This window comes from Liolophura sinensis, chromosome 7 (genome assembly GCF_032854445.1).
Source record: "Liolophura sinensis isolate JHLJ2023 chromosome 7, CUHK_Ljap_v2, whole genome shotgun sequence".
Lineage (NCBI taxonomy): Eukaryota > Metazoa > Mollusca > Polyplacophora > Chitonida > Chitonidae > Liolophura > Liolophura sinensis.
Genome location: NC_088301.1, coordinates 46,477,903 through 46,501,075, shown reverse-complemented (window position 1 = coordinate 46,501,075; position 23,173 = coordinate 46,477,903).

Genomic DNA, 23,173 nt, shown 5'->3' with positions numbered 1-23,173 from the left:
ATTTATCGACGCCATTTTCTGGAACGGACCCACATGGCTCCCAAGTTGGCTTGCCAGTGACAACCAATCAACAGTGGCGCTCAAACATGGCCTTTCCAAGCTATAAATCTTTGGGTCAAGACGGTTAGGTTATCAAAAAGTCCATTCTAGAAACGGGTTACCCACACATGTATTTACGACAATTTATTTTGTGTGTGAAAGTATTAATTCAAAAAAAAAAAACAATCGTTCCAATTCCAGATATTGTATTTTACCGCTTCTTCTTATCTCGTCACAGACTGTATGTAAAACAGCTTTGATCTCATGTTTCTGCAAAAAAATTTGTGACTTATTATATCCAAAGGTATTACTTAATGGATCATTGTATTTTGCATTGTATTTTGCTACAGATTTGTTACACCAGAAATTTTCAGTAGTATGGCCATGGCCGATGGATAAATAAACAAGTACCTAATTGCAACAACTTTGTCTTATAAAACGCCTCACGGTATATGAAGCTTTTGTGATATTTTGAACTCTGACACTACTATGTGTGTTCTCTATTACTCCTTCTTCGTGGCTTAAAATGCAGTCTTTGTATTTAGGACGTCAGTTTCACGTTCAAGTCATAACATGATTATTTTTCTTTGTTATTATCGTCAAACATTGGAATAATTTGCTTAAAGAGTGCAAATGAAAGATTTGTCAAGAAGCACCAAGCTGGGTGACTATATCTAAACAAATAAGACGTGTGTACTAAGAATTATCAGTTCGTCTTTGACACTAACTGACCGGGGAAATATCTGTCACTTCCATGTGTTATTGAATGGATTAATGTTGATGTCCCCTGTGCCTTGGGCACATACAAATAGCCAGTTGGGGTGATAGTGGTTGACCTGGTTGCCCCTTAATACCGAAGGGACATAGCTAACGGCCAGGCAACAGCTTTAGCACCGTTTTATCTCTAGCATGTGGCGAGACTTAAGTCCAACATCACGTGTCACCAGAGTACATTGATGAAATTAGCATAGTGTTATCGTAAGGGGAAATAGTGTGTTTGCCGTCTAAGTTTTCCGATATTTCTGTCAGAAAGGCTTGACCTACATGTCGACATTTTGTTTTCACCAGCACGTACATGTACAAGTGGCTGTACAACATGTGGATTGTTACACACTAATGCTAATATACCATTACCATAGACTCTCAGACCGGGTAGTGATATAGTTGAGACCTGTACATGAATATGTACTTCAAACAAACGTGATTAGTTAGCAGTAAACAATTTTTCGATTTAAGAGAAAACGTATTCATTTTTTTTAGCAAATACAAGAAAATTACACTGCAATACCTTTGTTAAATTAGGTAAAGCATTACTGTAAAGGACCCAGTCCGACACAGGTTAATCCAGGTTACGTTGACTGTTATCATATGAAAGTAACATATGTCTGTAACATGTGTTGCCATGACTAATATAATTAGGTTAATGCACCTAGCTTTGGCGGAATCGAGACCATAACATAATGCATATAATGGCTATGGTCTTCTGGTCAAGGTACATCCCGTTTATTACAAGAGACTTTACAGTTGTGAGTTTCTAGACTGCAACGGGATTCCGTGCGGGTTAGGACACTAAACACTGTATTTGGACAGTCATTAAGTTACCGGCCGGAATGTCCAACTACATGTACCAGGCCTGCGGAGAAATACGGTCACTTATTAATGTGGACACGCCCAACGTAACATCATCACAGGTGATATTTGTCACTGGTCGACAGGATATACTTTTCGTAATGACCGTCTCTTTGAAAATCTTTTCAAAAACCATCATGGCACGGCATAGGTATACGAGCTTCAGCTTGAAGACCCTACGGGCAAAACAGTATAGCACGCCAACACTTTTGCATTTCCCTTCACTAATGGTAAATATTATTTGAGGAAAACGTTAAGAGTTGGACTGTTGAATATGTTAGCGCATATTGCTCAGAGACAGGGATGTTCGCAAAAAGCTACACATGCCATGTTATGTACACAGGGCTTTCATTATAAAAATATACACAAAACCCTTTTCTGTCACATCTGGTATTTTTACGGCAGTTTCTATTTTCCTATGTGACATTTTATTGCCCCATTAATCCGTGCTATTGCAGCATCTAAACAGCATGGGATAATCAGGCGTCGTCCATCTCGTGTGCATCTGGATTGCTGGATATAGATCAATACACACCTGTACAATGTTGATATACCTCTGCTGTCATTTGTCAGATCTCGTCTAGTGTTTATTCAATAGGTTGCCTTAATACTAGAAAGCCATTTAAAAGTAACAAGTTATATTCAAACGACACATAGGTTGATACAAATTTACATTATTTATAACACTTACTGTGGCTAGCCGCCGTCACATATGTGACATATTCTTGAGTACAATGTAAAACATCAATGAAATAAATAAATAACAAGTACAGTGATAATCTTGACGCGAAATATGACATATGACACGTACTATATATTGAGCATTTATGTCACACTGCTAGGTCAGGAGAATTTAAATCTAGCATTTTTCAAACTCGGCGTTTTTTTCCTACTGTTTTCCTTCTGCATATCAAAATCTTATGGGAAACAACAGGTTTATATTTAATAATTATTGTATTGCCATAGTCAATCTTTTTTGAGTTATGAAATCATGTCTTTCAGCTGGAAAATGTTAAGGAACGCAAACTCACGTGAAATCCACACGTTGTTATCTGAAGACAATGAAGAAAACATGCCCCTTATTTTAGATGACATCGAACAGGATACAAGCTACTCAGCAGATTAGCGGATGAACACCACATAGCTGAGTTCCATTCTAAATAATTCAATATCATTGTCAACTTTTTACAACTTCACAGTGGTGGCAGTACAAATGTTATGAATGCTCTATTTGCAAAACAAAGTAATGCAGACCCTGCAAAAGCCTATGCAAAAAAAAGTGAATAAACGAGTCTATCTAAAACAAGTGCACCAGCTGTCATTTCATTGTATTTATTTATCTATTCTTTATTTTTTTCCCTTTCATGGCAGTATCTGAAAAATGCATCACTGCTTTCTCCGTCCACAGCCTGAAGCCATTGTCTAGCGCATGTGGGTATAGTTATAGGGTATATATTCCCCTTCACTATACCCTCCCACGTTATCAAAGGGAGAGCACACAATTGAAAAAAATATGTGTAATATATTCCCCAAGACACAGCATTACTGCTGTTTCCCAAGTTAAAACATATGCTATCAACACAACCAAGACCTAACCGCCTATGCTGCTCAGGCATAGTAACATCGAACAAACTATATAAACATGAATATATATGAGACATGTGGGTCGCGTCAAGCGATTGAGGAGGAGTTTCTGTATTTGTCTTTCCTCATATAGCCATCAGGTAAGCGGAAAGAAGCCTATTTTATGTTCACGTATTAGTGTTAGAGCGTTAGGGATGACTAGCTGGTATCACATTTTCCACAACGGCTGAATTCGTAGAAGTGCTATTAAAAGTGGAAGATCATGCTTACTCAGTGATCAGTCTGAACAAGCTCATGACCGTGTTAATGTGGACGCCCCTAGCGTCTTTAATGTATGCAAATGGCCATTTGTGTGACAGAAAAACTGGCGGGTCTACCGTTAATCGCACGGAGAGATTCTAAGGGGCTCGATGAGAGATCTAAATCCCAATTTATCACCCGCATAAGGAAAATAGCATTGGGCTCTAAATCGGGTTAATAGGTCTGTTTTCCGCGAGAGAAAATAATCCCCGTCTTATGGTACACATTAATTCTACAATTGTAGGAAAATCCGTATCCACTCTACAAATTACTGCGCATGCACACTTCAAAGGCACAAACGACGTGAAAGAAATGCCACTGAAACGTCAAAAAGCAGACACAGAGAAAATAATACAATAATACACAAATATTGTAAGAGATTACTTAATTTCAACTTCAATCTGGATAAAATAAATGCAAATACTCTGCAAGTTTACTCGGCAAGTTTATATAAGTTTATACTGTGTTTGATGATGAAGTCTTGCCTTACCTTGTTCTCTCGCGACAATGAAAACGTCAAATAAAACTTCTGGAATAAAGCCTTTTCTCCCTGTGACTGCCATACGTGTTATCTAGGCCTAATAATGGCACCTTTTACTGTTAATTTCCTCTGGAAGATGTTCGAAGTACACGTACTATGTTATCAGATCTGTCATAAACCATGGACGTGTTGTTTGATGTATTATATGTATAGCCCAGGGCCCAGTTCTTCAAAACTGTCTTTAAGACTTAATGCCAGATTTTCATTTAAGCCAAGTCTTCCGTTTTTTACCCAGTCCAAACATAAGTGCGTAACAGTGTATTAGATATTAATTAAATCTGCTGCTGTTCCATCAGATCTCTGTACAACTGTACTGATTGCTGGGTTTTGTTAAAATTGTAAATATGTAATATGACTTAGTACCAGTATTAACTAATAGTGTTTTTAGTTAATAAAAAACACAGACGATGTCCTCAGATGTTGGAAACAAAGCTGGTGATCTAACCAAATATACAATCCAGTTGACGTCAGATTGATTTCAGTAGGTCTTGATGATATATATCGAAATATAATCCGCCTCTTCGACGAAAGAATATGATTATGACGAACCCTCACCGATAGGGGCCCTAAAGTTTTTACTTTGTTCGCGTCGTGATAAATTCACTGATCTTTTTTACAAGTCCCTGGATATGTACTTTAAAAATATTTCCTTGTAGTACTTGATTTCATGGCTACTTCACTATTGTCACTAAATTTACTGTCTATATAACAAAATAAAATCTATTGATTCTAAAATTATGTAAAAAAGCCTATAAATGTGAATGCAGCCGCTTGATGGCGGCGCTTTCAGAACGGTTAATAAAAGACGAGAAATCTTGCATAACCGAAGGGGATCCGGATTGTTTAGTTTTATATCAACGCTCGCACAAGTTCATATATGTTCATTGGCGAATTTTCCAAGTCTGACATGTTTGGGGTTTATCTTGCTGTGAAAACTGTCTAAATGCAGTGGTAAAGTGTAATTTTCTGAGCGGCATTGATGTGAAAGCTGGCTAAGTACAAATTGAATAGCCCAGAAGGAAATCACGATAATTCACGGAAGACCATAAACGTCGTGGCGCTTGCCCTAAGGAACAGCCGATCAGCACGGCAAATACAGGTCTGACAAGGCCGTCGGATCTTGATTTCGCAACGTGTGTCACGACTACAGACTAGGAACAACACTGTGAAATAAGGAAAATTATCCCACACTCACAGCTCCAGGCCCCCCAGTAATTGCTGAATCCTTTTACAGTAGATGGCGAAAAGTTTTTTCCTATCTACTAGTAGTGAAGCGTAGGGCAGGGTGTAAATTGCTCCAGGGAATACATATACCGGCACGCCAGCCAATTGTCCGCAAAATGATCTGCTGTTTCCCCTTTTCTATGTGGAAAGAAACGAAAGAGAGCTGTGCAAACTGTTGTATCACAAATGATGCAGAAAAATAAGACAAGGTGACAAGGTGTCTGAAACTACGTCATCCAGAAAAGCAATGAGCAAAGAAGTTTTTAACTGTCACGATAATAAATTGAAGGGTGTCGGAGCATTCAATGTCGACGGTCATAAAGCAACGCCATAATTTTCAAATCTTCGTATGAAATAACATAAAACATGAAAGATTTTATAACATATTGTAAGACGATTCACTGGAAGTAAAAATAATCCCATAGCACCTGATGCCATTTCCTGTTTTTGTGTGTGTGCACCAATCAGATTCCACTGGTGTTTTTATACAAAACTCCTTTCGGTTCGTTAATCTTAATGAGAGGGTTCATTAAAGGCACAGAGGCCTGGTAAATCATCATCTTGATTCGTAAGGTTAATAACTCGGCAAAAAATCAGACACCGTTTTCCAAATTTCCCTTGGAGAGTGGGCTCCGGACTATTATTGTAATGACCCGTATAGCCCAACGAATATGCAGAAGTTGTCAGTAAAGTTGAAACAAGCTGTACCTGATATTCATTTCTGTAGCATATATAGCAGAAAACTTCGACGCCATGAGACCTTGGTCATGTATTTCACTGCTGCATATTAAAGCGGTAGAAGCGTCTTCAACATCTACGGAATAAATAAACACAAAGCCTTGGCAGCTCTAAGCCATCTTGTCTAACTAACGACATCATACATACCGTTTTTGCTGTTGTTGTATCCGATAACGATTGTCCGCGCTGGGACATCGTGCCAGTAGTCTTGAAAAGGGTTTGCTTTCCAACAACAGACTCCGATATATTGACAACTCAGTGGTATCACAAATTCTTTTAATTCCTACGTCTATAGATGTGGTAAAAAAAGCTATGTGGAGACTGAATGGTACAGGAGATTCCCCCATGTAAGTGACAACCTTCCGGAGCGGCAGCTCGTTTAATCCGAGTCTCACCGATCGATGCAGGTCCGAATCGCGGAGAAGCCAATAATAACACCCGCCCGATAAGCGCTCGTCCGGGACCACCGTCGGCTACTAAATCTGATGACGTTCGATTGAATTGAGGAGAAAAAATACATGTACCCAAAACGGATCATTATTCTGTAATTTCTCTTGTCATAAGCCATCTGAAAAACACCTCGGTCTAATACCAGGCCAGCCGATCTGCAAACACAGGATGAAAAACATTTGGCTCTCATCTTCGATAAATTTAATTAGCTATTCTCAAATTGTAGCGCCATACTTTAACAACGTTCTATTTTAAGCCTTCACACGGAAAGCAAAAGGCCTTCTCCCGAAGCGCTCGATATGAAAATCTCATGGACGCATTCTGTCGGAAGATATTTATCAAATGGAGAAAATCACGCGTTTTTTTTTTTCGTCACGGAAAGCGATAAGATTGTTATGTTGTAATCACATGTTACCAGCACAAAAAAGATCGCCTAAAATCTGATAATAACAACATTTAAGCTGATGTTTTACATGGAACCAGGTCCATTATTTTAAAATAACGTTCCCCGAGATTTCATTTTGTGGGTTCTTTAATTTAGATATTTGCAGATTTTGGCCAGTCCATCGTAAAAGTTTTTGCTCGACAATCAATTTTGTTTCTTACCAAAAAAAAAAAAAAAGACAGAAATATGTTAAACGTAAGTAATTTTTGAAGTCATGCATTCGCTTTAATGAACACAATAGTCCAACCTGTGCAATTAAAAAACACATGGAGTATAAAAATTCGTGCGCCATAGAATGGTTCCAATTCATGGGTGTTTTTATTACACGATGCAACAGCTTAATCAAGATTTCAACTGCTCGCTTGATTTGTTGCAACAGTCTTGTTTTTATATTTATTTTTCGATTGCTGATTGATTGAGTTTAATTATATGGGATTACATTCATTGTTCACGTAGGCACTGATTTCATTTCCTTGGCGAAAATCAGCAGCTCGTAGAAGCCGCCATGTATCTATGAATGACTATGGGACTCATGATCGTGGTGACGCCCCAGTGCTCAGGGGATCAGCTTACTGAATATCCAGCTTCCTCATGCAGCATATCTGATATATATCCATGTCATTAGTGCAGATTATATCGAAAGCTATGAAAATCATCTATAGGAAATGTCTCTTCAAATGAGAGATTTCTAATTCTATATAATTGAGAATATCCCTGTAATACTTTCTAATCAGTATTAAATCCTGAACCCTTGTCTTGAATCGCTAACGTGTACAACACTTATCTCCTGTCAGCACGAATCCATAGATTTAATTCTTACCTAACAAAGCTAAACATACAAGCAACAAAAACAATCCAAACCTTTCAGCTAGCCTAAATGGACGTAAATTTCACTTTCTAGGCTACTGGGCAAAGTTATATCCCTTACATCTCTCCCCTTTCTTTCTATACGGTTCTGTCGTGTAAAATAAAAATGAAATCAAAATAAATTGTTTACGTTATTTGCCAAAAGCCGGGCTGATGCAACGAATTCCTTCGACCATGGAATAACTTACATCACTCTGAAAACTGAAGTTAAATGTAATTTATGCTTTGAGGGCTCTGACAGCATCTTTCGATGACCAGCAATTCCTTCTGTCCGAATTACCACAGGCTGTAACAGTCATCAATACTGGAAATACTCTATATGTGATTTAGTACCGAGTACAATACCCGTATGTCGTACAAACGCCAACAGCTTCTACTCAAAGCAGCGATTAATATAGGAAGTAACAATAAGACGGCCGTGTAACTGCCTTTTCCCGATACTATTCAGTGTGGCGAATTTATGTCAGTGCCAGACTGGTTGCCAAATGCATGATTTATCTCCAACAAGACCCCAAACAGGCTTCTTAAATAAACCAAGGCAGGCCGAAGACTAGTCAGTCATATTTTTACCAGCATCGAGTAGCTTTCAATCGATTAATGGCCATTTATCTTTGCAGGGAATCAATGAAAATGCTTCAGAGCAAGATATGTTCAATGCCTAAGGGAGATTGCCTTTCGGTAGCAGGTCGTATATCTAAGAAATCGCTCCCGCCATTCAAAGGAAATAGGCCAAAACTGCAACAAAGACCAGGATAAGACTAATCCAAGAAATTTGAGGATTTTTGCGGAGAAACGAATCGCTTCAAAAGTTATAATGCGCCATTTCATGTTGTAACCGCTTATCTTCAACTGACTGGTGATCATTTAATAATGTAATCATTTAAAACAAAAAGCATTATTTTTTTTCGACTGTTTGCTATAGCGTGGACTTTTTACCTGATGTGAAATAAAACGTATGGAAGTCAACATATCCTCGAAGCAACGGCATGATACTTGTCCGTTATGTATGTCACACATGATGAACATGAAGCACGTATTAGTCTTTAAACAATCTATTGATCACTTAAATAATGCCCCCAACAGATTTCTTTCCCGTTTTATTTGAGCTTTAATAGAAGACTAGAAGATATGCAACTGAGCCTCCAGGAATTGCAAGATCAAAATCTGTTTGCGTAAATACACCAGTATAATAAAAGACTTAGAGCATAAGAAAGTAAAATCTTAGCAGTCTGACAGTTGGTAAATGGTAACTAACGCCATTCTGGGTGGCTACAATTACCAGTGAGGACTCGTATAGCTCAGTGAACAAGTATGTAATGTTGTGATCATAGACGTATAATTGAGTGAAGCATCAGTAACAGATAATTTGAATCCGGGCTTTGCGACCGACCAAGGGTGACCATGATCGCATCGTGGCGCACTAAGTACCCAGTGTCGTGTGTTATAAAGTATTTCCTTCAGGCTGTTTTTACACTAGCTATAGTGGAATTCCTAACTTTAACTACATATCTATATATGTCTCGAGCAAAGGATAACATAAATTAGTCTGATTTCGTCTCCATGAAGATTCTCGCTTATACAGTACACTCGCTAATTGGTTTGATCAAAGAGGTAAGTGTTGGTTACTCCTCTCGGAAGGATATGACGAAACGCTTCACTAGTCCACGTAGATGCCAGTGCCTTTGAGCGAACTCATCTTTGATACCATCGGTAATGAACACGAATGAATACGAGATGGAGACGATTTTGCGCCAAGACTGTCCGCTCCTGGCAGCCTAGTGCTTCACTGTGTGTTGACTGGCTTAGTTTATAAAGTATCTCGAGAGAATTATGATGAGATCGAACAGAGGCTAGTCTTGGCCGACAGCGACAAAGCTAATCAATGTCTATGGTGTATTGTCCACGACCTTTCTCCTTCATTTAACGAAGGCGTTCTTATGGTGAAAATTATCTTTCTAGTCCAACACCTAGGTATAACGCAACTTTCTGTGAAATACATGTTCCTGTATGTTGCCAGTTATGTTATCGCAAGATGTTAAGGAAGTTAACCATAAAATACATAGATGTTTTGTAATCCAGGTGATGCAATAGAGTTTTCACTGAAAGTAAATCGGTTGTTCTGGTATAAAACAAACATACCTGTAATATTGACGAATGCTCCAAAATCATACTTCAGGCTTTCATTCACCTGAAATGTACTATCCAAAGTCGACAATAGAGTTCAAGCATCACATTATATACGGATTGCACATGCTGTGGGGTGACGTTCCGGGAGCGAAGGAGATGAATATCAAGTGCCGAGAATTGACAATTCCTCATATCCCTTCTCACAGCATGTACCAAATATTTATTATACCCAAAATAATAATAATAATAATAATAATAATAATGATAAAGCAGTTCAGTTGATCTATGGCGTCCGAGCCTAGAGTTAAAGAGGATAAAACTTAAAGAGTACGTAAGAGTACTATTGACATTGGATATCGTTGTCAGCAGTTATCTTTCGTACAGCAGGACGTGCACTATCCGGACTGAGCGGAAGTTAAACTCCTAAACATGGCGAACGTTGGTTCGACTTGTTCATTTCAAAAATTAAAACTGCGTGTTTACTGTTAAAAGATGGTTAATCGTTACTGGTTTTGACATATCACATTACAAATATCAGATCATACCAAATATATCGACGAGTTGAGTTTATTTTTTTCTTGAAATTGTCCGCGTGGACCTGCAGGCCAGAGTGATTATATCAGATTAGGTTATGTCTTAATTCAAAGTCCACCAGCAAGTAATTACACTTTTTACTCACAGCTTTCCATTCAAAGGTAACAACTGAGATAAATATGAGCTGATATAACCAATAATAATGGGAAGAGTCTGTAACTATGGCTGAAATCTATGTCAAGCAGCCGAGCTCCATAGAAAATGTCTATAGGTAGTGCCCTGATCACTTGTCTCTTCTTCCATCAAGATCGCCTTCCTTTTTCGTAGCCTGGCCTGTTTGCTTATGATACAATTATACCATTCGTACATCAAACGAAGTAAACTTCTATATTGCCAATGTAAACCAGGAATCTGCCGGTGGTTTCATGCGTCATTCAGATCTGTTCCCGTTGCATTGTTTTCCGTCACCGTTTATTAAATGTAATTTTAAAATAGTGGTGTATAATATAGGCGAGTTAATATCGCTGCACTTTGCTTACCTAATTCTGACTACGTCATCGTGCCAGGGGCAGTCTTAGTTGAGTAGGAGTTTAGATGTATTCAGCTTGTCTAGGGTTGCTTACTCCTGTGTTCCTGTTAAGAAATGTCCGGTGGATAGCTTGATTTTCGCTGGTTACTGAAAAGTTGGTTAGCTTCACTTTATGACAATACAAGTGAATTTTCAGGATCCTCGTATAAATTTTAGAAATTAAAATTAATCACTGATGAATAAAAATGACTCACTGCAATTAGTTGCTGCATTGAAAACATGGTGACTTTGAACTTTTATCTGTGATTATGATGTGCCATTTGTTATATTCATTTATTTATTTGACTTACGGTGTTTTACGCCGTCCTCACCAGCTGTTCTAATACGTATGTATGATTGCTGGATTCATTCTATGGTATACGGAAATGAACAATGAGTCAGAGAACTTAAAATATAATATAAATATAATGGGCTTAAAATATTTTAATGCATAGGGTGCAACAAGCAAGCATATTTTTTTTCATTTATGGCATATGCCTGGGTCTATATAGTATACGACAGCAAAACATTGACCGTCATGACTCTTTCGGTATGATTTACAAGCACCTTTTGCGACATTGAGCCGATTTTACAAATGGATTCTTAATTTTAATTGGGCAAAATCTAAATAATACAAATTTATACAAAAAATCTGAATAAGCCGCAAAAGTTAATAAAAAAACACACAACACAAACCCGGAAATATAAGCTGCGAAGGGATAGGAGGAAAAAAGGAAACGCGTAACGAGTATCTTGGTTGTCAATAGGTCTTCGAAATAATTCGTGGCTATATCGTCCTTGGTAATTATTTCTTGAGTCGAGAAACACGGTTTCTAAAATGGCAAGGCCTGCTAATGTCTTGATAGCGATTTATTTGTAAACTTATATCTTTCGCTGATGCCAATAACGAGGGTAAATGTCAATTGTGCAGGGCATTTGTCTTTCAGATATTTAATGGCACTGCTTCCTCCATTCCAACCTAAATTCTTTAGCGCTCTATGGAACATTTTTATCCAATCGGAGGGAAGATTAATATGAAGCCCGTGGTGTTTGTAGATGCTTCATTCGGTTTTGATTGATGTGGAAAAAGAGGCTTTATCTGGGTCATCGTGCACTGCCCTTCAAAGCTTTATAGCGGCCTCGGACCCAAAATAATTGTTCAGCTACGGCGCTAGCTGCCAGAAGAGCTGATGAATTTCCTGTTTTTGTTTCGCATCTTAACAGTCTTCAATAAATCAGATGATGAATCTTCGATAATCTTAAAACGTCCATAATTAACTCGAAAGTTCTCTTTTTGCCTATAAAATGGACATGTCTTTCCATTACGATCAAGCATTTTTTTATTTCTTATTATCTGAATAAAATCTTAGGCTTTATCTTGAAGACTACAATGACACTCTATGCTCTGATTTCTCATCTGTATAAGTCGTGCGTAACGTAGTGGTTTTTATAGTGTTCCCTCCATAGCAATATCATCAGAGTATATACTTAGGGTTACTCAAACAACGTTACTTACTCTCCAGCTTCAGCTTTAAAGCAGAGGGACAGCTTTAGTTGACAAGGTTAATCCCGAACTAGTTGTTGATTGACAATCAAAAACGAAATGAACGAATCGCTGCCTCGTCATTGTGAATTGGAATTTTTTAAACCCGTCAGTGGTTTCAATTAGAAAGCCCCAGAATAAATTCAGAGTAAAATACGTCCACTATATAAAACGTCCCTTTGGACTCTGTTATTGTAATTGTTTATTATGCCAGCGGATGGTCACGGGTTTTCCCCGGTTTCCTCTCACCACAATGTTGGCCGCCGTCGTATTAAGGAAATATTCTTGAGTACGGCGTAAAACATCAATCAAATAAGCAAATAAAACGTGATGACAACACAGCATTTTGAGCAATTCTAGACCTGTCACGCCTGATCATTTGCAAGCTGATTTCTTACTGTCGTCTTAAATCAGCTTCCATGCAATCGAATTCATCCTCCAGAAAGAGTGTGCGAAAAAAATGATCGACATAGGTCTTCTTGTAGTTGAGATACATATCTTTGGAAATTTATTAACTACAGACGAATGTGTTTCGTGGGCCTGAAAGCCAATACGAATTAAAACCTTGTTCCTTTGACAACCTCTGGTGATTCAAAAACACGGTACTAAAAAGTCCCTATTGTACAAAACAAAGGACTATGTTCACAAGAGTTTCCTTTAGGCCAACTGCAGGAAAAGTTGTGGTTCGGTCCAAATTCAGTGTGAAATTATGGAGAATCACAGCATTTTAAAAAAACACCTGATATCCGCAGACTCTTACCAGTAAGACCGCCGGGGGATTTGGGCCACTGTAACAAGACACAAGTTTGGGAGAGTCATAATATACGAGATTTTGTGTTTTTTCCAAAGACCTCTGTTCCATAAACTGTCCAGACTGTAATCATTATAAATGTGTCTGTAAGACGAGTCGAGCACCGGTCCAGCATACAAACTGAGGATGCCATTCTCATAAAGCTCGAGAATTCATAGCCAAGTCATGACAAACCTTTTGCAGTGACCACTATCAAATCCTGTAGCAATTGATCGTTTTTGCTCTTTTGGAACAGGCGTTTGCTGAGGCATATTGTTTCCTCACATAGAAGAAACTCTCTGCCAATAAAGCTTTATTCAGCTTTATCGGCTCTATAAGTGAAATATGTTGTTAATGCTTTTATTTGAAATAAATCCTTTCATATCTTAAGGCAAAGTACAAATTTTGAACTAAAAACCCAGTATCTGAGGGCATATCATCTCCTCGGCCTGGTTGTTCAAAACTGATTTAAGACTTAATACCAGATTTTACTTTCAGCCAAGTTTTCGTTTTTTACTTAGCCTAAAATAAATGTGTAACATTATATTAAATATGAACTAAAACTGCTGTTGCAAGTTATACTTCGACTTTGGAGAAGTGCGTTGGGTGATGATTTTGGATAAAAATTGAAATTTAAAATATGGCTTAATACCAGTGTTAGCTAATACACTTTCGAACAACACGACCCAGTATTATACTATATGTAGAATTACATTCATCATTTACCGATACATTTGCCGCTATTAAAGATTAAACCGTAGGCATTTCATTGAAACTATGTCAAAAAATGAGCTTAACGTACCTGCAAAGTACTACCAGAATACAACTGCCAATGGTATAACCGCAAGTGATTCAAGTAGTGCTTGCAATATATGTGCTTTTTTATCTTCTGTTAAGTTACAATTTAAAAGTACCTGCTCATTTTCAACGGATTCCAGTTTGTTTATTTTATTGTTCCGAATTAACGTCGCTTTCAATACTATGTAAAGCCTAGTTTTCTTTTGAAAAGAGCTGATCGTGCCTTATTTTGCTTGTTGACAGACGAGAAGTACCACGGTAACCTGTCGTCAGAAAGCTCGTCAGTTGCCGGATCTACGTCAGGGATTTCAGTGCCGTCCGCATCTCATGTTCACCTGTCTAGATCTAGCTCCATTAACAGCAGTATTGGTCCAAACACATTTCCGTTCGAGGCCATTTATGCATCGACAGCTAACGTCACTCCGGGTACATCCATTGGAACCGAGATCACCGAAGCGATGCCCATGAGGACGATGCCTGTTAGCACAATACCAAACACCCCACCGCCACCATATGACGCCGCCGCTATAACTCAGGTCTCCACGTAGCCTTCGTCAGCTCTGTCATCTAGTAGCTCCTGATTTAGTTATTAAGCGAGTCAAAAAATAACTTGTCGCTGACAGTTTTCGAAGGGGAGTGCAGAGCGAGGCTAGTTTTCATCCATAGGACGGTTATCGGTGTCGCAGCAAAATCCCGATTGAGAACTCAACATACTGTATACGGCTGCGGAGCTGTCACTTTAGTGGTGACAGGTGACAGTCAGCGGGAAGATGACAAGGCACCCTCATACACCAACATAGAGGCCAGTAATTTTCATGTTGGGAGCGGTTGCAATTAATTTGATTGTAACCATTTGGTAGCGGGGTATGATTGACGTCTGGAGATAATATTGTTTTATAAGATCAATTTATTACCAATTTTGCCTAATCCCTCGCGATCCCACCCGCCGACTTGACATTCTACAGGATGGAAGCTGACAACCGTCCTCTATGGGTTTACAAACTCCGGACATGTCTCTAACTGATGAGTTTATCAGATATGGCCGATATGGACGGCCGCACAGGTGATTGTCCGCCCAATCACTGTGTTTGTTCTGCAGAATGTCATAGCGCCACGCTAATTTAAATCCTTGCTGGGAAGAAAGTTATGTTATTCAAGCATTCCTTCATTAACCCTCATACAATGCGTCTAACTGGTGTACAACGGGCAAAATTACTGTGGTAAGGTAACGAAGTCTTTATACACAGCATATTATTATCGGTCGTTACACACTTCAAAATCAGGACGATGAATGAAAACACCAGACTTGATTGATTTTCATTGTCTAAGACGAAACTTCACGCATTCTTGTTTTGCTCAAATTCAGGACTGATGATGAATCATTTTTGTGTCGAACAGTACCTCATGCGTTGTTTTATTAAGGAAGAGACAATGAGACAATGAAAAAAGGTCAAAGAATGATCTACCATTTGCGAGATAAAAATTGGCAGTATTTCTTTAGCTTGTATTTGGTTTCACGATTTTTTTCATGATAACACATTCTATCGTGTCTTTTACAGACGATACCAGCATTATTTATGCTATGTTTATTGCACACATGTTAATAAATAAATAAAATAATTTGGCGTTAGCAGGAGTTTGGGAAATTGGGATTATTTACTTAACAATCCATTCCTTCATACTACCCACGTTTGAGAGGAATTGTCTAAAATGACGTAAAATGGAAAAATTCTTCCAGCGACAAAAGAATACAACTCCCTCTGTCAGGCGTCAAGGAGTAATATTTACACAAGAATAGTAATGGACAATATTTCGATTAAAATCTGAACCAAAGTCCTCAGTGGCCGAGGAAGTTAGCGCGCCAACGCGGTGCAAATGACCCAAAAGCCTCTCACCAATGCACTCTCTGAGAGTCCAGTTCAGTGCTGGCTTCCTCTTCGGTAGTTCATGGGAAGCTCTTCCAGCAACTTGCGGATGGTTGCGGATTTCCTTGGGCTCTGCCTAGTTTCCCCCCACCATAATGCCGGCCGCCGTCATATAAGTGAAATACTTTTGAGTACCGTGTAAAACGTCAATAAACAAAGAAATAAAAACAAAATTTCTTTCAAATGTTTGAGAAATAAAGTGATAACCGAAATAGGCTAACTACTAATCGGTTTACTAGCCCTTGGTTGACCTACATATCTTCAGTCTCAATTAGGGTATAACGATTGGTATATGAAATCGAAGCCACTTGATGACCACCTGTCACCCTGTGGTTATTTCTCGTGATGCCCGAAAATTGAGAAAATGCCTGCGTCTTTATATTTATGCCAAAAAAAAAAGATTGTCGTAAAAGCAGTTAAATGAATTTAAATGTAGCGTCCGCTCAGTTCGAGTAAAGATACGTCTAAGTAAGTTCAAATCTATAGGCCATCGAATGCTGACAGTGCATTTCAGTGCAAGGTTGACTCCAGTCCTCATTTGGCTGACAGCCACATAAGATGGTTTAGTGATTCCTTACACGTGGGTTGATAAAGTATATGTAATTAATAAAACACGTTGACTATAGAAATGGAATACATATATTTATTAAAGCATACCGGGCATTTCTATTTACACATCTTCGTGGCGCCGCCCTACAACCAAAAATATTTGTAAAGCTACAGGTCGCACATTTTGAAGCTTTATACATCATGCAGTTCAAAGAAGAAAAGTTCGAAGTCGCCAAAAATTTTTTGGGATTTCCTACTCTAAATGTTTCGAGACAAGGTGCCTATGGCTTTGTCAGGCAAAACATGGCATTAACCCTGTATAACTATGGAAGTTTTGACAAGTGACAGGAGAGTGACAGGTCTGAGGCGGGCGGACTTAAAACAGATATACTCTCCACTATTTGTAGTGTCACAGGCAATACTGAAGAAAAAATAATATTGTCCATTGACTAGTGAGGTGCGCACTTTCATGCTAAAAGGCAAAGTAATTGAATAGAATCTCGTGATATTCAATAAAGATTTAGGTGCCGTACACTAAATAATCATTTTATTAACAGTCTGCGTTGAGTAGCTATAATTAGCTTTTGGCATGATTTAAGGCCAGTGTATTCGTCCAAGTTCTCGCCTTCATCCCGTCATTCCTGTGGCCGGATAGAAGTCGGTTACAATTCAGCTAGACACATGCTTCGGTGTCAAGGCTGTGGTCGCTTCAAAAAGCCTTTGCAGAGTATTTCCTTATTCTGTCACGGCTTCCGTAACAGACTGGTCGTCTCAATGAAGACTTGGCTCTGTGCTAGAATATCAGGAGGTAATTAGGCAGGCACTAGCATACTGCTGCAATAGACCCTGGCGGCGGGGAGTCATACAGCCAAGTCATATGCACTCGTTGGAAGGTTATGTATATACTACGGGTGTGACCTACCCTAAGTAGGCCTGGGTGATATTTCCTTAAGTAATTTTACATCAAAAACGAACACACTGGAACAAAAGTCTGATCGCGTAAAATCATATAATGAAAATTTTCTTGCCATAAAAACAATGAAAATGGTTTCACACACGTATGTAACTTCCGAATTAACGAGCATGTTTAATAGTGAAACTGAAACATTAAATCGCCCAGTGTGAATATATTCGATCCTCAATGTCTTGAATTGCTTTGTGGGCAGAAATACTGGGTATTAGTTTGAGTGTCTTATACAATGTATATCTTGTGACATAATTTCTGCTGTGCACTACTTCACATACAATATAAGCAAAGTCCTTATCAAAGTTTATCAGTTGCGTTTATAATGTTGTCTAGCGGTAGTCGCCCATAACAGCTGGCATATAAAGGTCGAACAGACGAGTGCTAATCTGCAAACCACTTAGGGTTTATGATCGAGAGCCATAAAATATCCTTGATACCTTAAAACAATGAAGTGGCAAACGACAAACATGAAATGCTACAGTTGAATAAGTGAAATGAATTTAATACCAGTTTATTATGTCATTTGCTTTCATTAATTAGTCCTTTAGATTTCATAAAGTTCTCTCAAGTAGTAAGCGAAGTATCCAAATCAATGTCTAATTCGTCACAAAGGAAAAGTCAAATGATCAAAGACCAGGTTTATTTACATATAATTCTAACGGAAGATAATCCCCTGGAAGTAGAAGTAGGGAGCAGATACAGAACACGGTCATGTGTAGGAAACACTGACTCATGACATGGTGGCTTTAATGTGTTATGTGGATCTTACGTATATAAGCCAGCTTGATCATTGAAAGTTCATGACTTTAGTTTTTCTTGACTCGCACAACGGACCACTGTAAATGTTGAATCACGCTTAGGGAGTTCACGGCTATCGGATTCTTTATGCCCATAGTCCATCACAAAAGACGGACGCAGAGTGTGGAGTCCGTCATCAGAGCAGTATCATTTCATAGTTCAGGGGATCAAAAGCTTGATATTCCACGTTAATTCATTTTGAGGCCAGTATATAGCTGACATTGAATGGCGGTGCAAACAATGAATTCAACATTACAACTGGATTAACCATCAATAAACATACTTTAAATTGTTAGAGTTATAAATCTCTAGGTGATTTCCCGCAATGCAAGAAGTGGGTGTGAATTATATTCGAGTTGGTGGTTATTGAAAAAAATGGTGGTATTTTTGCAGACACTACATGTATATGCTAGAAGTGTACTATTATCATTTTGCTTACATTCTGAATTTATCTTGTGTAAATAATAATGCCGTCGGTTAAACAGGGAAACGTATTTATCCACATGACACCAACTAGCTAATTGTAAACTCTTTTGTTTTAGACAGTTATCCGTTGTAGGGTGTTTTTCATTCGCACATACTCACTCAGCAAAGTAACTGTGCATAGATATAGATATATTGTTCTTCTGTTTTTGAATACATACTGTCTTTTTCCTATCCATGGTCGAAAAACAACCTATGTCAAAGAGCAGACAAGATAGGTTATTCAAGTCACAAACATGTTTTCAAGGTCATTGACGGGGACCCTGATTAGGTCTCTAGCCTTTGCGTCAACGTGTTGGGGTGGACGTCTTTGCCGTCTCAAACGCTGACCCAATTCACAGGTCAAGAGCCCGCATGAAGTTGTTAGCATCCATAAATGATCTTGTCGCTCGATCCTTACGGGGACGAGCATTGTCCCGTTGAAATGTGATCTCGGAGACGTGGCCCTGCAGTAAACAACTGACTGAAGGATCTGGCCCAGGTAACCTGCAGCATTCAAGTTACCGTCAACAAGAACGGCAGTACGATGACGAAATCTGAAACCTCCCCACACCAACAAAACAGTTTCTCTCGACAACACAGGTATTAAAATAACGACGATACACGTGTTGAAACCCATCTGAATGGGAAAAGTGCAAACGTGACTCGTCCATACATACTTCATTTCGCTGCAGGACGCCTGAAGTCCAGTGGTTCACCACTGCAATCCTGGTGACGGTGTTTGGCGTCAACGACAATTTAATCGCAGGACGCCAACGGCTTGATTACGTTCGTTTAACGTCAGCCGTAATACCTTACGACTGAATGAGTGAATGTTTCCAATAGCTTACATGTCACTATCCATTGACACACAAAATTGGCAAATCGGAGCAAGCAGAGTCGTTAAATACTCACCATGTGACAAATGAGTCACTTGGTCAGTGTGCTTCATGTAACGTATAATTTGTTCTGTGAATTCCGAGGTTGCCTATAAGGAATATTAAAGTAGTATGTACTTGTATAATCTTATTTGTTCGAACGTTTTTAAAACTCTAATACTCAGTAACATTTTTGACCCAGTGTACATTTTATGATATAACTGGCTATTTTAGTGACTTTTTCATGAAGGATTGTGTTTGTTCTAGAAGACGCAAGCGGATACGAAGTGCGTGTATTTTTATAGAAACATAAACGGTTTTCTAGAAACCCCAGAAAAAAATGACTGGGATGTAGCTAATTTGTAAAGAAAAAGTTTTAATACGTATAGGTTACAGCCACTAGATAGCCTCTTTAGTAGTTCTGCAGAGGGCAAAATTGCCTCTTGAGCCCACTTGTTATTATTCGATTCGCCTTTTGTCTTATTACTGTCTTCGAATGTAAAGAATCTCTTCAGCTGACGCCATACATACAGCTGAATGCCATTTGTCTTGATATCGCATAATGAGTAACATCCTTCATGTGATGAGAAATCATTGTTGACGTTTGAACATTTTTGTTCAATCGGAAGGAAGTTTCATATAATTCTCCACGAAGCATGACGTGTGATTCATCAAATAAGATTGATGTGAAAAGGAAAGTCAAATATCGCTCATAATACATTGTCGGGAACACTCTTAGCTTACCAATGTTTATATTTGTAAACTAAACGTCTTCAGCTCATACTTTCCGGATTTATGAATTGTTGCTTTAATGTCTGTAGACAAAAGAAAAGCATATCCTTAATGTAAAATGGTGCCAGTTATAATTGTTCTAATTATATTACTACATCTCGCATGGGTTCTACATCGGCACACGTGTAATTCGTCAACATAGCATTTTGAGTATTTCTATAGAACAGTGACGTGTAATAAATTGCCGGTAATCTCTTATTGGTATGTGCCTTATTCTGCAAACGCAATGTTTGAATAAACAGTTAGAATAAAACCCTATTGTCTGCTATAAATTGGCAAAAGGCCGTATTTCCCCTGTGACGTGTCGCCATTTGCCAACAACCACGCTGCTCTGGTACACTCTGTACGCTAAAAATTAGTAGTATAGAAGGGGCAGAACGTGTCCCATTGGGGAGGAGGTTGGAGCGAAGGGAGTGGGGATTGTAGAGGAGGAGTCCGCGTTGACCCTACTCCACAGAAGATAATAGTACATAGAAGTACATAGGCGTTTTGGGTAGGCTTGTAAAGTTTAGTGTTGAAATGTGTGGCGCCAAAAAGGAGCAGTGAGGTGGTTGGGTTGGATGTGTTTTTTCCCGCTCTGTTATTTCGTTGACGTCCACGCTGCGTCGTCCAATGAGCGAGGTGCGTGACAGACCAATGAGCGACAAGGGAGCAAACGTCGCCTTGAGCAGCTCTTTCAGCTCCCTGGCGCCAAAACTGACCAATGACTACGGCTATCCGACCTGCCTGTCCCATGCCAGACTACGCAGAGACGCTACGCTACGGCCATCCTACCTTCCCATGCCACGCGAGAATACGCAAAGACGCTACGCTGTCTGTATGAAACGATCCGAGCGAGGTTGTGACCAAACTTCAGCTTGCCCCATGGCTGTGCGTGATGACAAGATGATTGAGATTCTCCAATGTCCCATAGACTCGGACTCCCCGGATAAGCGTGTCATTCTCGACGGAGAGGGTCTGCGGATTTCGCGTCAGCCGTTATCCGACGGCTGGTGTATCTGCACTCTGTCTACCTCTGACAGAGCAATGTTCGTCCACGTGAAGAAATGGAGAGCATACCGACCGGACGGTCCGCTCTACCCGACAAAAGAAGGCGTCACTATCAAAAACCTAACAAACTGGCAAAAGCTGGTAGAAGCCATCCCCGACATCGACATGTTGCTGGTGGCACCCGAGGAAGAAGAGGCTCCCGGCCCCGGCCCGGCTGTAGTATCGTCGACCACGGCGGCGACGGCGGTGATGATGAGGACGGCAGCGGTGAAGACAATTTGAAGGCGGAGCCCTTGATATTTACTCTGGAACAGCTGAAACTGGTTTAGCTGAAGTCAGAGTTTGAGGCTCTACAACCCCACCTCTTACTGTTGCAGCGCAAAGCGTACGCTGCTGCCGCTGGTCTCGACAAACAAAGCCTGGGTGCGATCGACCCATCCTCCCTTACGTCCTTGCAGCAGGGACCCTTGCTTGTCAATTTCATGCGCCAGGCTTACAGAGCAGCATCACTACCGTGGGAGATGGGAAAGAACGTGAAGCAGCAATTACGTGAGTTTTTGAACGAGCCACCTATCAAGAAGTCTAACCCTGAATTTGCCGGGATGTACGTGGAGCATAAAACAGTCAACCTTCCCAAGCCTTCCACGACTGGTCAGGACAAGCCTGTAGACGAGTAAGTGCTTTTAACCGCGCCACCCTCACCACTTTTAGTACGTGTCGGTCATACCACTAATTACCCATGTGCTTTACATGAAGGCGAGTTCTGAACATAGACCATTGCCAAGACTTTCATATCGGTGATTTATTCACCACGTCACTACCACTACAAGACATTCCTCACGATAAGAAAAAATTGACACACATCATTGTTGAAGTTCACATGCAATAAAGAAAAAATAGAAAAAAAATGTTCTAACGTTGAATCCCCGGTCTTTGTGTTGGTTATTTCTCACCTGCACCAGGTGTGTTATTTTTATTTATTTTTTTTTCGCTACGGGTCATTTTGAAATTTTGATGACGGCTACATGGCTCGGTCGGTGTCGGCACTAGAATGACGGTGTCTTCTTTGTGTCTTTTCTAGCCTAAAGAAGTTGCGCACCAGGCTCAGATGGAAAGAATGGGTGGGCAGACTCAGACTCGGTCGATGCCGCTCTCCATGCATTATACTACGACCCCGACAGTCCAGCGGCTTGCAGCGGCGTTCAACCTTTGATCATGCCAACCCGGCAACATGGTCTCAAAATGAGTCGGGCCCGTGTGTCGGCTTGGCTGGCCCAGCAGGACACGTACACGCTGCACCAAAAGACAACGTTTGACAAAGAGAACCACGACAACCGTTACCGTTACGCTTGGGTGGTTCCACTGCGCACCAAAACCGGTGCTCGTCTGATCGAGGCGTTTTGAAAGTATTTTCAAGATGGAACTTCGGCCGTTGTATCTGCAAACGAACTAAGGCAAAGAGTTTCGGAACCGACCGTTCTAGGCATTTTTAATGGACAACGGGGTGTTCTTCTTTCACACGTTTAACGAGTCCAGAGCGTCCGTGGTAGAACGGTTTAACCGTACTTTGAAAGGACGCATGTGTAAAAATTTCACCGCTCACAACACTCGGCGGCAAATGGAAGCCTTTTCGGC